Source organism: Lepisosteus oculatus, chromosome 3, assembly GCF_040954835.1.
Source record: "Lepisosteus oculatus isolate fLepOcu1 chromosome 3, fLepOcu1.hap2, whole genome shotgun sequence".
Classification (NCBI taxonomy): Eukaryota; Metazoa; Chordata; class Actinopteri; order Semionotiformes; family Lepisosteidae; genus Lepisosteus; species Lepisosteus oculatus.
In genome coordinates this window covers 56945464-56960566 of record NC_090698.1, presented here as the reverse complement: position 1 = coordinate 56960566, position 15103 = coordinate 56945464, and the positions used below count along the sequence as shown (strand labels likewise).

At 35.2% G+C, this 15103-nt stretch overlaps 1 protein-coding gene across 1 annotated transcript in view; it reads left to right on the top strand.

The window, feature by feature from the left end:
* The window catches only part of fbxl17 (F-box and leucine-rich repeat protein 17), a 318224-nt gene that overhangs the window by 101269 nt on the left and 201852 nt on the right, over positions 1–15103 (top strand). The gene's annotated exons all lie outside the window — the stretch shown is intronic.

Here is a 15103-nt window from a genome sequence, read left to right as displayed (position 1 = left end):
TTTTAAATGTAGTCTGATTGATACTGTCACCACCTGTTTATTTTTAGATGGTTTCAGAATTCTGTTTTTTACTCTTTCTCTGTTTTAGCATTCACTTTACGATAAAAAAACACTTGCAAGTGAACCTTTTGAAAATCTAAAAAAAAACACATTCTCATTATGTATGAAAATGTTTGTTTATTTATTTATTGTTACAATATAGAGTTATGAACAGAAGCCTAAAAAAACCTGATTGGATTGTGGGGTTAATCATTACAGCCTGGATGAAAATGATCCTAAGGTTAACATGAATGCTTATTTTTAATTCTGTATCCTCCACATCATAATTTCAGTGTGAACTCTTAGTCCTCTTGTGCCTGCAGAAATGCATTACTACTAAAATGATCTATTGAAAATGTAATATAATATTGAAAAAGAGAGTAAATTGTCCCTGGAAACTTATTAATCGATCATTTTTTATATCACATTGCATCTTTTTATGGGGTGAGTCATCTTAGTGCTAGGTTAAGGACTCTGAGGATCATTAGCACAATGTGTCTGTGAATATATTGGAAGTTAAAAACTTAATTTTCCAGTACATTTTAAGTCTTAGAAGAAAAATACATAAAAACGTCAGAATGATTTTGAACTAGTGCAGGCCATTTGACCTTCCAGCTAGTCTGGTAGTTAGTAGTTTGTTGTCCCAGGATCTCATCCAATTCTTTCTTGAAGGCGGCAAGCGTATCTGCTTCAACGACATGACTGAGTAGCTTGTTCCACACCCACAATGTTTTGTGTGAAGACCTGCCTCCTATTCTTAGTTTTAAATGTTTACTGCGTTGTACACTTCTTTATTCAAGACTGAAAAAGTTCAGTTCTTTCAGCTTGTCAGTGTAGGACTTAATTTTTTAAGTTCTGGAATGAACCAATTTCTTTTCTCTAGGTAACAGTGCAGCAATATCTTCCTGTGACCAAAACTGTATACAGTACACCAGTACCACTTGTTCACAAATGTTCTTTTTATGGAATTGGATACTACAAAGCATGGGAATGCTTACCCACATTTGAACAAACGAAAGCCAAGTTTGAAACTGTGAAGAAGCAATATGAAAAAATGCAATACCTCTGCCAAATGTAAAGAGTGAAGAGGAAAGCGTCATACGACTCTTTTCATGTTGAGTGTATGGCTCACATTACACTAAGTGGTATGGTTGAGAGCCAGCACATACGGAGTGGCACGAGAGACGTGTGAAACAGTTTAAGACGTACCATTGTGTAATACGTCTTGCTTCGTGCATTGTGCGCTCTTACTTTCCGTGTAGGAAATTTTTTTTTTAGACTTTTGTGGACCCTAAAGGTGTTAAGAAAATTGACATTTTGAGTGCATTTTTGTAATTACATAAAAAGCTAATTAAGTGATTACTGTACTGTACTTATAATACTGTATGATTAATGATGTCTAGGTTGGTAAGCAGTGTTTTTTATTACTACAAAACACAAACCACAGTATGAATGTTCGTTATTATTGTTTCTTTTGTTATTTTTGGGTGAAAAAAACAAAACTAGGTGGTTTGCATGATTGCATGTGCACAGTTTGGGAACAAATGTCACATTGTTCACTTTAAAATTTAGCAGGCTAACGTAAATCCCAGAAAAACAGATGGTTCTTAGATTAAGATCTGAACAAAAAAGTTGTAGGAGCTTTTTAAAAGTGAGCGACGGAGTGTCCCAGAGTTAAGGTGCGCCATTTTAAAGCTAATTTCTCAGGCCCTTATGAGTAAGGGATGTGCATATTGACCATGAATTAGAAGATCTTGCACAGCCCATAGAAACACATGCAGTCAGCTGACCAGAGAATTAATGAGAGATAATGTTGCAGTGATATTAACAGATCAAGAGAAGAACTTTGAACGCAGTTTGAAACTTAACAGCAGTAAATGCGAAGCATACTGAATGCTTCCTTTTTTTATCTGTTCTTAAGAAGCAAAAAAGATAGGAATTGAGGTTGAAACCTATTCAATATGATCAAATGAATATGTAAGACAGAGACATGAGCTTTATTAAACAGGTACAGAAAACACTGTATATTTTAGATATGGCATAATGTGTTGCCGAGTAGATGGCATTGTCATTGTGGTGTTTCTCCAGCCTATTGGAGTCTCAGTTATGATGGAACAAATGAAGGTAGTTTTATAGCCTTCATACCAGGACGTTGTACATACTGCAGCCAGTTTGAGTAGGTTTCAGTAACTGTGTCAGCATGTGTAGGCAGCAAAGGAACAGGTTAAGGTTTATTCCATGCCGAAAGGAGAAGAAATGAAACAAAACTTTTCGGCTGTGGAGCATTCCTCAGGTGTGTGAAGAAGGGTACCAGAGATGAAAAGTTATGTTTCATTTCTTTTCCTTTCAGCATGGAATAAACCTTTACCTGTTCCCATACTGCAGTCAGGCCTCCTCATGACACTTCTTCAACTTAAGTGCTCGCGTACACCAAAGAGACCTCATTAGATCCTCAGGACTTGATCCCAACAGATGGGTAATGGCTGCAGCCAATTTGGAAAATCCTGTTCCAGTCCAGTTTCATGCATCTTTTCGTGCACCTTCTTTTATATTGTCAGTTAGAGATAGTTTATTGTTTATTTCATGTTTATGACTCAAGGACTTAATCTGTAGACCATCTTTTTTATTTGACTTGCTCAATACCGGGAGGTATTAAAAACATGGCAGTATGTTATAAATAGTATCACAGTATATTTTCAAGACATTCATTTTATACCACTAAGGCACTTAGAAGACATAAATGTGTAAGTTGTGATCTTATTGTAGTAAATTTAATGTTATTAGCTGCTTTTTTCATACAACTTTAGATTCTATATTCAACTTTAGAATATATTCAGGTGAATTATGCAGATTTTGTTGCCTCGCTGTCTGCTTCATGGATACTTTGAAAACTCTGCAGAGCCAGGGATATGACCTGGACTGGACACCAGCCCATCGCAGGTCACACACACAGACACAAACATGCACATACTTCTTGTGTGTGATCTTGAGTGCAGTATGAATGTAAAACAAATATTTTTTCCGAGTATATTTCTGTAAAAACAGTTATGTTTCTGTATTACAAATACATACGACCATACAAGCTAGCGTTCTGAAGGGATGTACTCGTCTGAATCAGTAAAGTGACCCTGTCACTGTAGTACCTGACACAGCTTAGTTATCATATCCTTAAGCACTGTTGGAATGTGATCTCAGTTTCACGTCTTAAGCTCTCTGGTGTCCATCAGTGACTTTCTTTGGGTTTGGGAACTATTTTTCCTTCTTGTTTGGTGTGTTCTTGAGATTTAATGCCACCTTTGAAAGGGGTGAGTGGTGGCATTTTTGCTGGAAGCCAAGGGTCAGTTGACAGACCCTTATGATTTATTGGATGTTTTAGTAGCTGACTAACATGGAAACATTATTCCAGGTTCTCACTGGACATTTATAAAATACCTAGCCTTCATTTCATTTTTATTGCTGTATATCGTTACTTTAGTTTACTTTCATGAACAAGAATTTATGTAAAACGCAAATAATGAAAAAGTAGACTGTGGGCCACACCACTATTAATAAAAATTGACTCTCACATATTGGAACCCAGAGGGGCTTTGGAAATGATTGGTTGGCATAGATATGCATTTATTATAATAATAGCATAGCCTACCCTGACTGAAATTCTTCTGTCATTTGGAAGTTATTATTTAAAGGTTAGTGAGCTTTTTCAAGCAACTTTAGGTTAGGTTAAGCCAAAAATCTTTCTGCTTGTCCTGGTATATCTGTCTCAACTGTATCTTTTTGTATTCCTGTGCTCCCCATGTTATTTTTAACCTTGTCATATCTGGAATAGTTTAATCTAAATGCTGTTTTAGAAAGATTCCTTTCTTAATTATTTATCCACTGTTGTTGCCAAGTGCTTCAGAATCATATAGGTCTAATATGGAGGGCTGAGGCGAGGGTAGTTCTGCCTTTTAAATTCATTGTATAAGCATAGTTTTCTCAGAAAAGGCAGAAAACCAATTGTGGAATATGGAATTGTTAGAAATAATCTTTACTAACCAGGATTTGTTTTTGAGAATTATGTTGTGCTTCCTGTAGTTCTTTTCAGAATTTATTGAACTGGATATGTATACATTCTTACTAGAAATGTCAGTGGATAAGCCATCTGATTTAATTATATGTGAGTATTATTTAAATATAAATTTATTCCACCTGTCAAACGGAGCAGGTCCAGCTGTTTGAAGTTGCTGCTAAATCCCTAACGAAATAATAAATAATAAGTGGGTTGTGCCTGAAGTGTTGCAGGTTAGAGTGCAAGGTCTGCTTTGACTAGTTTGATTTTCTAAGAGGTTCATCTCGTCTTTCTCTTTTGATTATACATTGTCCACTTAATGCACAAGTGTAGCTAGGGCTGTTTCCTGGGTTGTCAATTTTGCTGAAGTGTTACTTGATCAGAGTATACGACTTTTGAATGACAAAGGGACTTTTGTTTATTTTGGGTAGGTACCTACGAGCTTTGTGAAGGTATGAAAGAGTTTTATATATTATCCGTTTAATCGTAATCCAATATAAAAATGCCCAGGGGTCTATGAATCTGTATTGTTTATAAAAAAACATTCCAAGTAGACAGCAATAGGAGTAAAGTATGCTACAGACCAGCAAATTGAGATGAATTTTAAAGCTGTCTTATACGATGAAATGTTTGCTTTTAAGGAGATTTTAAATTTCCTGACAAAGATTAGGGAAAAAAACATCAGCTTCTGTCAGCCTAGATCTCAAATTTGGTTGAATGTCAGTACAATGTTAGTAAAGTCAATGTTATGGGAGTATGTGAAATTTGAGCTAGTGGCCATTCCTATAGTTCCTTTGATATGGTATGTTATAGGAGGGTTACCCCTTTTCAGCTCTGAAGAAAAATGTATTTTTAAAAAAAGTTTAAAACTTTGAAATAAAGTGTGGCACTGCCATAATGATTGACAACTGTAGTCTCTGGAACCATGATTGACGATGGAGAACTCTGGAACCAAAATTTAATGATTAAATTTGGGCACAGTGGGTAATAAGGTTTTTTTAATGAGATGAGAAGCAAAGTGTAACATTGATCCTGCTGTATATCATATTTCAATTGGGGTCTTTAATCCCAAGATAAACACTTTTGTGTTAACAAAGCTTTTTTTTTGCCCTTTTTTAATGTCAATATTTTGTTTTTTAAAAAATGATTCCAATGAGTGTCAAGGAAATTCTGAATAAAAGCGTTTGAAGCTGGAAGCATGTCTTTAAGTAGATAATTTATTGTGTGACCTTGGTTGTGTTAAATACTTTTTTATTAATTAAGTGTTAAATAGTGCCAACTGCTGTCAATCTTGATCTAATACCAGCTTGTTACAACCCCTTTGCTCCAAAAAGATATTTTAGCATTTCACAATTCTTAGTTTGGGTGCCCCAGAGGTTTTCAGATTTGTTTTTATCTGCTCCTTTAATTCACCGCCATATTTATGTCAAACTAATTATTGTGCATGTAAAGGAAAAACAAATATTTTCCTGCGTTTAATGACATTTATAGGGAGAAACAAACATTCTGACCTCAAATAACCCATGTAGCCTCCAATAGTGAATGAGGAAAATGGTATAAGCCCAGATGTATTTAACTTTTTTAGGTGCAAACAAATAAGATGTACTGTTTCTATTTTCTTTTTCTGCTTTTTCAAGTTTGTACAGCTTCCCACTGTTATCAGTCAGGTAAGAAAAAGATAAACAACACAGGATGTGATCAACAGGTACATGGCATTCATCTAACTGCATTGGCCATGACCACAGTCTTGAGGGTTCGCACTGGTGCATGAACTTGCCAGTATATCACTGTGCGCACCAGACCATTCTGTGATTACTCCCACATGCTTAATTCCTTCAGTTGTTCCATGTGTTTGGAAATTGCTGAGTTAATTCTTATCTATAATACCTGCTGGATCAGGGATCTCCAGGGTCAGGGATGGCTACCCCTGATATGACGTGCATTCCTGCTACAGCTGACTATAGAAAGATAATAGAAGAAACATTATCACCACTGGTGACTTCTTTATACCTTTTCCCACGGGAAATATCTGCACATGTACCATTTCTGCACCTGAATGTATTCAGGTTTTTCATGTGAAGTGCATTTTTTGTACAAATATATGAAAAGTACAAGTATTTGAAACACCACCAAAAATGCAGTGCAGATTATTTTAAGTATTTGGATACTGGAATTTAAATCTAAAATTAATAGGATCAGGAGTTACATTAGCACTGTACCCCTAATAATTTAATATGTGTATTTAAAACAGAACCCAATTCTACCAAAGTAAGCAATCTATCAAAAGACATATTTGCATTTTTATCAAGAAATTGCTTTCTTTGCCCTTATTGGAATAGCACATATCCTAAAAATGTAGTAGAAAAAAGTTGTTTCCCCCATGTAACTTTCTGTCTCAGGAATTGAGAAAGATCGGAAAATAATTTTACCCAGAGTTAGATTAATGTTATGACGCCCTTGTGTTTTAAACTCAGCTTAATAGTACCTACGCCACATCATTTTTTACCCGACAGCACACAGCTAAGAAAATCCCTTGATGACGCACTGTAACTCTATTTAATCATGAAAAGTCTGTTTTACAATTATGTTGAAGTTTTAGATTCTGTGACTAAAAATCTGTATTGATATCAATTAATCTAGTTTATCACACACAGAAACTTTTGAAAGTTCTGAAAAGACACAGAACTGGAAAAGAGATTGTAGGAGGTTATAACATATAACATTAAGATATATCTTAATACCCCATCATAGATAACTTCTCAAGCTTAAGATTTTTCCATAAAATTGCCTTTACTAATGTTGTCAATTTTCATTCAGACCTGAGATGTATGGTGACATTTTCATAATCTTTATTGATTTGACACGGAATGACCCACCTCTTCCATAGTTGCCCTGTGGCTGTTTTTCAGACCTCTGTCTCAAGTAATGAAATTATTGTATAATGAAAAAAGATGGTTTTTCCATGAAAGGAGCTCTTGAGAGATAAATGACATGCCTTTTTCTCAATTTACTTTACATTTATACAAACTTCTGTTTTCCTTGAAAAATATTTGAAGTCAGGAAATATTATCAGTTTTTACGTTTGTGTAATCCTATTGTTTTTAAAAATATGTAATCTGATTTTGTGTGTACTATGCATGTGTAGCTCCTGGTCACCAGAGCTTTAAATATACACTTTTTCTGAAGTCCACTGACCTGTTACCACCTGTTCTAAGGCTATAGCTGGCTTTAATGAAAAATAAATAAGGAGTACCTGTGTGTCAGTGCAGGATGGGTTGATGACCCAAAGAATACTGAGGGGAATTATAACAATCTTCTCTTCACAGACACCAAAAAACAATCTGCACACCACTTCTGCAGCTTCAAGAATAATCCAATTCTCAGTCAACACTTTAAGCCTCCATAGGAAAATAAAACCTTGGCGATTCTTTTGATTAAAAGAATTGCCATGAGATTGCATCACATTTGTTCCATCAGGTTTATGACCTGCACATTCAGATTTACTGGACAGGCTCAGAGTTGGGTGTCATCCAGTGTAAATTTGATCAGGAAGAAGCTCCACTGAGCTGGAGATCATTTTGTCACACAGTAATGTCCTAGAAAACTTGGGTCGTTTCAGCTTTGTTCAGGGATAAAAAAAAAAAACCTGAAATCTTTCCAGCTACATTTTTTCCAGTAGGCTTGCAATCCTGAACATTTTGAAAAGCCTAATGTTCTTAAATACTTTTTCTCTGAGGAGTCTGAACAGATGTTATCAATGATTTAGTCCTGTTCTTTTTTTAACAGGCAAGGTCCAGTTGTTTATATTTTTGTATTGTAAATTCAATTTATTGTATAAGGACTTCCATCTCCCCTTGGCAGTGTTGAATAATTTTATAAAACCAGATATTCAGAACAAGAGTCTCATTTTGAGTAATTCAGATGAGTGCCACATCCCTGGGGTTATAGTGTAGAACATCCCAGCTATCCTTGCGTGTGTTTTAGCTTTAATGTCTCTCTCCTTCAGGTAGAGAGAAATTTCTCAATCCCATCTAGGATCTCTTTCAAAGGGATCTGCAGCTTAAAGGATATACTGCTAGGTAGTCCCGGGATGTGATAAAAGTGTTGGAAGTCATTCAGACGTTTTTTATCATTTGACATATTTTATATATCAGTGCATTGCACTGTGCTTCATATCAGATGTATTTGAGTTGCTTATCATTGATCTCCTGCACTGTTTAGTTTGCACATTCTGCTGCTCCACTGTTATATACTGTATGTAGGTGTGCTGGATCCTCTGAAGCTTTTGAACATGCTTATTCTAACACGTGGAACTAGTTTCCGACTTGGGAAAAGAAGAGAGCACAGATGACCATAGGTACAAGCAGTCGGGCACTAGTTGATATTGTAGATGCCAGTGTGATTCTCATATCCATTGACATGCACAAGAGAGAGCAAGTGTAGGATTTAATGGAGACATGCTTTAGATTTGTGTTATCCTTATGAAATAGTCATCTGTATTTCCTAAAATATATAATAACAGCACAAAAATTACAAGACCTTCTTAAAAATGCATTACAGTACATTAGATTTTAAGAAAGTTTCTTGCATATATTTAACATTACTATTTATTCATGTATGCTTTCAGTAAAATATTTTGGATGTTTATTAAACCTAATTGTTCATTCACAGATGACCTTGATGTACTTACCTAACTCTGACTTCTCCATAAGCATTAGTAATGAGAGTTGATTTGGCACAGTTGATGAGATAATTTAACCTGTAGAATGTCAAGCCTGGTGGAAATAAGGAAAATCACAAATAGGAATCAATGTGCTCTGCTTTTGAAGAGAACAACATCTTTGAGCCTTTGGTATGTTGAAGGTGTCACCTCAGGAGGATCAAGGGTTTGTGTAGACGACCCTGATGGTTGTCCAAAAGTGTGATGTGCAGAACGATAAATTCATTATTATGCACAACAAATCAGTGGATAGGGAAGTCCAAGTGATAGTCTGGGCAGGAGTATTAGATCGCTGTTGACCTTTGTTTGCAGTGATTGATGGTAGCCCGACTTAACAGCAATATTTTGTTCCTGCAGTCTCATCTTGATGTAATAACATTCCAGTAGGAAAACGAATATCATCATGCTACTTATGTTATCATGACTTTCTTTCAAGATGATAGCTACGCCACTGCAAAACTTCAGAACCATTTAAAATTTGTAGGCATATACAGTATAAGATTGTGTGTGGCATCTAGGGCTCAGAGACCAGTGAAGAGGTATTGCTTGTTCAAGGTTTATGAGGCACATTGGGTAGAATCCCACTAAACACCATCTGTAACTTGCTAAAAACACAGATGCACGGTGACAGTGCATCTGTACTTGACAATGTCAGAGACGTACAATTTATATTGCTACTAGTGGTGGCCAAACACAACAGTAGCCAGTGAGTTTCACAGTAGAGCCCCTGTTGATAACAAATGTTAAGTAATTTACCTTATCAATGTTATCATTGTTTGTTCAATAAAATGTCAGTGCACCTGCCAGAAAAAAGCCAGTTGCCTGACAACTTTATGAATCTGTTACAATTAGAAGTGATACATTTCTTTGCTAATCATTATATTTTAACTTACATTCCTTGATGAAAGAGACACAGTACTTTAAGTCTAACTTTTGTAAAGTTTGTATAGTGACGAACCAGTCTGTTCCATTTCCTTTTTCTTGTCTGTTTTTTTTTGCTTAACTTCTCTTCCACTCTGACTGCTCTGCAGAGAGAATAATACTGTTTAAGATATATTGCTGACAGATTCTCTAGCCAGCAAAAATATAAATCACAATGTTTTTTGCACTTGTGTGACATGATTAGGTTGAAGATCTTTGTGCTTTTCTTTTTTTATAATCATTTTCCAGAAATCATGCCAAACCTTTTATCTGCATTGCTGCTTGAAAATAGCAAGACCTCTCTGTAAATCACAGCAAATGTACAGGAAAAAAATACAGAAGAAGCTTTTTTGACAGTTAAAATGTTTCTCATATGCTTATATTGACCAGTTTATGAGCATAATGTAGCCACTGGCCCTGTAATTATTGCTGGGTAATACAGGCTTTGAAAATTCTTAAGTGTAGCATCATGACTCAGTTAAGAAGTATTCTATTATTTCCTTCACATTTTATTGAAATGTCACCCTCTAGGTGAAAACTTTCTGCTTTTCAAGTCGATTATAAAACTCTTACATAACTTTGATTTTTAAAAATTTGTTAGAGATTGGTGAACTCCATACTTTGTATTTTTATTTAATTACACAGAAAATCATTTTAAGCCATTGTCCATGGTGTGGGTTATATTAAAAAGGCATGCATTTTTAAATAGCTTTTCAATATTTTATGATAATAATCGTAACATTAAAGGTATTTATTTTTTTAAAATGAAGACATTACTCTTAGTCAAAGTTTCTCTGAAGCTATCCATTTGTTTATGGGTATAAATATTCTATGATTGCCTAATTGCATTAGTTTGCTGTGGACCAGTTCTAGATGGCTTTATAAACTGACTTAGTTTGCCCTGCATTTGGTATCTGCCTGACTGAAATACATTGTAACAAGTAATAGGTTTATTCCATGCTGAAAAGAGAGGAAAGAAGACACAACGTTTCGGCCGTGGAGCCTTTTATATTTGTAAATAGTTTTAAAGATTTAGATTGTTATAGTTTACTAAATGTTCTGTGTTCCTAAATATTTTCTAAATATTTTCACAAAAACCCTGTACATCTAAAACCCTTTTATTCACCTTGTGCAGAACTTACTGCACAAATATTTTTACAACACAATTTCTCTAAAATAAGTAATGTGTGAAATGTCCCACCATGTTTTTTTATAATATTTCTTAAGCAGATGCTGACCAATGACTTGATCTTATGATAATGAGGTTTTCAACACAGTCTAAAAGAAGACATGAACCTGAACTTGATATGGCCCCATCTACTTTAGTATCTTAAAATGGAACCTGCTTGACCCTTGACAACAGCAGCCTCTGACCTTCTGGTGTTGGGCTTTGGGAACAGTACATTGATTTATTTCAGAGTAGCTGGAAGTCGGCAAAGGTTAATGAAAGTGTCCTTATGTTTGCTGTTCTATAACATTTGTCTGAGCTCTTTGGAGAAACTGAATATAATACAGCCTTGAATGAAAAACTATCTGGAGTCGTCATTGCTGGATTTTGAGGGCGTGGAGAGACAAATGGCAAAATGACTTTTTGACCACTTTCAGGAAAGTGCAGTTCTGTCAGCTGTAATGAGTAAGCGATGGCTGTAATGGAAGTGAAATGCAATCAAAAGTGAAAAGCAAAAATAAACATCACAGCTTGACAGCATTGTATTTAGTAAATGTTAATGTCTCCCAACACATCTGGGAGCAGATTTGGTTTTTGGTTGAACACCAAAGAAATTTAAATGGCAGGAAGATGTAGCCTCTAGCATTATATTTAGTGCTGCTTGCAGAGCATTACTAATTTAGCTCTCATTTCCTATTCGGATTACATTAAGGTCACAAACCATAACATATGAGTTCTCCTAGGAGAAATGCTATAACTGTGTTAGAAACTGGTTTGCATGCTAATGGGTTTTATTACTTTAGATATGTCAGTTTTTAAAGTTTAATATTAAAAATCCTTTGAGGTAAATGTGTAGTGTGTTTTTCTAAGCATGTAGTGTTACATTCAGTTTGTGTACTTTTTTCAAAAAACATTTGAGTCGCAGATTAATTGTATTGAATAAAATCAGCCATATCTCAGTCTTCAGTGAACAATAAGAAAAAGTACTGTTGCTTATTGTAAGGGCCTGTTGTGTTAAGAATTTAGAGACGATGGTCAACACCTAGCTAGTGTCAACATTTACAGTTCCCAGGAGCTTTAAAGCAGGCAGAAACCATGTGTGGAAGATGAGATATCTGCAGAGTTGTACAGTATGTGGTCTCTGAAACACATTGATCAAATGAATTGGTAAAAGAATAAGGGTCATCAACAGTTCAGGAAAACAGCATAAAAGGACACAGAAGACAGAGAGAAGGACGTGGGAAGAGACAGAAAGACAGAAGAAAGTGCATGCTAGGTGAGAGATCCTTGTTCCAATCAGCCTTTAATATCAGGTTCAAGTTGAGTATTTTGACATTGTTAAGAGATCTCGCCGCTCTTACTTTAGTTCAACTCTGATTTTCTGTATAGAGAATCCCTATGTTAAAAACGGCCTCCCATGGTTAGTTGATGCATATTTAGAATAGGGAGATGGGTATTTCATTAATTTTTTTTTTTTTTCAACCTGGGATTTTCAACCTGCCAAGATGTTATTGTTATTTACTGTTGTTTAGTTTTGATGTTTCACAGGTATTCTCCTCACACATGTTCTTTAAGGTTACGCTATTAGCGTGAACTGATTCTTGAAAGAAACCTAATACTTGACCTTTAGAGCCCATCCCTGCTCTTTGCCTTCCAGACCACACTGCTGCTGTCTCATCTCGTGTTCATGTTCTTGCTCTTTAGCCTTTGGTGAATAATATTATCAGAGATCCCATTTGCGCTTTATTAGTTCAATCTAATTTCTGTTCTCTTTACATTTGGTGACTAATCCAATCACTGAGTTCTTGATCACTGGAGTTGTATCGTTTACATTTAAAATTGCTGTCGTTTTCTCAGAGACTTTATAGTCAAACTGGGTCACTGAAAATCCAAGTAATTACCAGCCCATTTTCCTTCTTGGTTAACATTTTGGAGAGCATTGTAAGTTTACCATCACCTAATAAAAAAGGGGAGAATTCTCAATGACATTTAAAACAGCCCCAGTTAAAGTTGCAAATTAGTCTTAATATCTTCTGAATCTGCTACTCTATTTTATTGGACCTTAAGTCTACTTCTGTAGCTAATGTTGATCATTATATTCTTACTCAGTTAGAAATGTGTTTGGGATCTCTAGTACTGCTAGTTGTGAGATTTGTGTCTTGGGTAGGGAGGGTTGCTCAATCACTGGGATTGACGTCAGGCACAGTATCTCCCACATACTTTGGTATGTTTATGGGCCCAGAAAATGCACTAATATTATCGGCTAATATTAGAGAATCTAACTTGATGCATTTAAATATTGTTCATACTGCTTTTAAATAGTCTTTATATACTTTTTTGTTTTTTAGACGGCACTTTGGGATGTTAACATGGAAAGAAATACATGAAATATGTTTTAACCTGTTTTCAGTATTATACTGCATCCACAGTTAAAGTTTATAATGTATAAACTGTTACACACAAGAGGCTTCATTATCTTGCTTGGCTTTGATGTGGCTTTCCTCTCATGTGTGCTGGTTTTGTCTTTTTCACTTTTGTATTGTCATAGTTTCTGAAGCTTCTGTAGTTTGACCATTTCCTGTGTTTTACCCATTTATTTATCCAAGACAAATGACTCTTAGTTATACAATTGTATTATGTACTGTAATATACTGTACATGGGAAACTCACAGATAACTAAAAAAGCACACACATGATACAGTACAATGTAGAATGTTTTTGCAAAGTGCAGCCCACACCACAATCTTAATGCATTGTTACTGTACGAAATAAAGGTCTCTGGAAGGTATAGTATAAGTAGCAGTGAGACAACATGAAGGATTGCAATACAGTACGATTTACTAGTGTGAAGGGCATATAAAGAGTATAGGGATTTGAGATAAGAGAGGACAGGGTGATGGTGAGGATAGCAGACAAAGACAAAAATCCAAAATTTGATGGGTGCTGGCATGTGTGAAATAAACTAAAGAAAATGCTTAGTGATCAGCACCATTTCATAAGAGGTTATACAAACTTGTTTCACTTGATACGACAAAAGTGTCATTTTTGACAGCCTTTAAATCTCCTCACTCTGTAATTTTTAGATCATTTGTCTCCTTTGTCTCATCATAAATATTTTTTGAGAAATGAGTGAAGGAGTGCTGCATTAAGAATATTAGAAGAGGGGAATTGAGGACCAGGGGTTTGGTGACTGAAATTCATTCTTGAGTCTGTCTTTTGGGTGTTCTGAAATTGCAGATCTGTCCTTAGGATGGTCTCCTGCATTTTTAATTTTTAAATTAAAACGTGAGCTAGGATTACTTTGGTGTTGTGACTTCTATGGTTGCATTTTTAAATTTAGAACAGATTAATTCCACAGATGCATCAGATATGTCTTTTTTCTATTAATTAGTCTAATAGTCTGTTTCTTGTAGGTTTGCATTTACCGGTTCATTTTAATTATTTTGTATGGGAGGGGATTTAACATTCTTATCTTTTATTCTTATCCTCTTACTGAATACGTTTTGTAATCCTTACCTGACCTATGTTAAGGTGAGTTCTTCTATCCTGCTTTTCAAGCCTACCTGTATTTGGCAGTTGTATTCAATAAGAGATCAATGTGAAACATTTTTGCAAAGCTTTATTAATGCTGATTATTTTCTATGAGGAGAGTATGGCTGATTATTTAAGGATGAGAAGATGTTTAATCCTCTGAAACTCCGAAGTGGGTCCATTGATTGGCCTTTAATAAATTGAAGTGAGTCATTCTGTGGGGAAAAGTGAGCTTAATGCAGCAATTTGCAGACTTGTAAATTTAAAACACAAGAGGCGATAAACCATTACAGCAATAAAAATGACACAATTACCAGACAATTTGAAATTACTAATAGCTGGCCCTGTTTGCATCTGGTGATCGAGTTATCCACAGTACTGTATATACTCAAACACAATAGTGTTAACTAATGGACATTTCATGTTGATAAAGTGTCTAGCAATGCAGGGATTTAATCAGTATACTGTACCATCCTGTAAAGTGTCTTGAAGAATTATACAGTAGCAGCAGTGATGTTAATACAGGTCTCAAATAGCACACAAGGCATAACTTCCAGGAAGATGCATATGTGTTTCTTTCTTAGATTAAATGTCAGGTAAGAAATTCACTTCAACTTAAAATATTTTTTAAGTTTAGTTTTATTTTTATTATAAAATCATTTTGCCTCAAGAGATA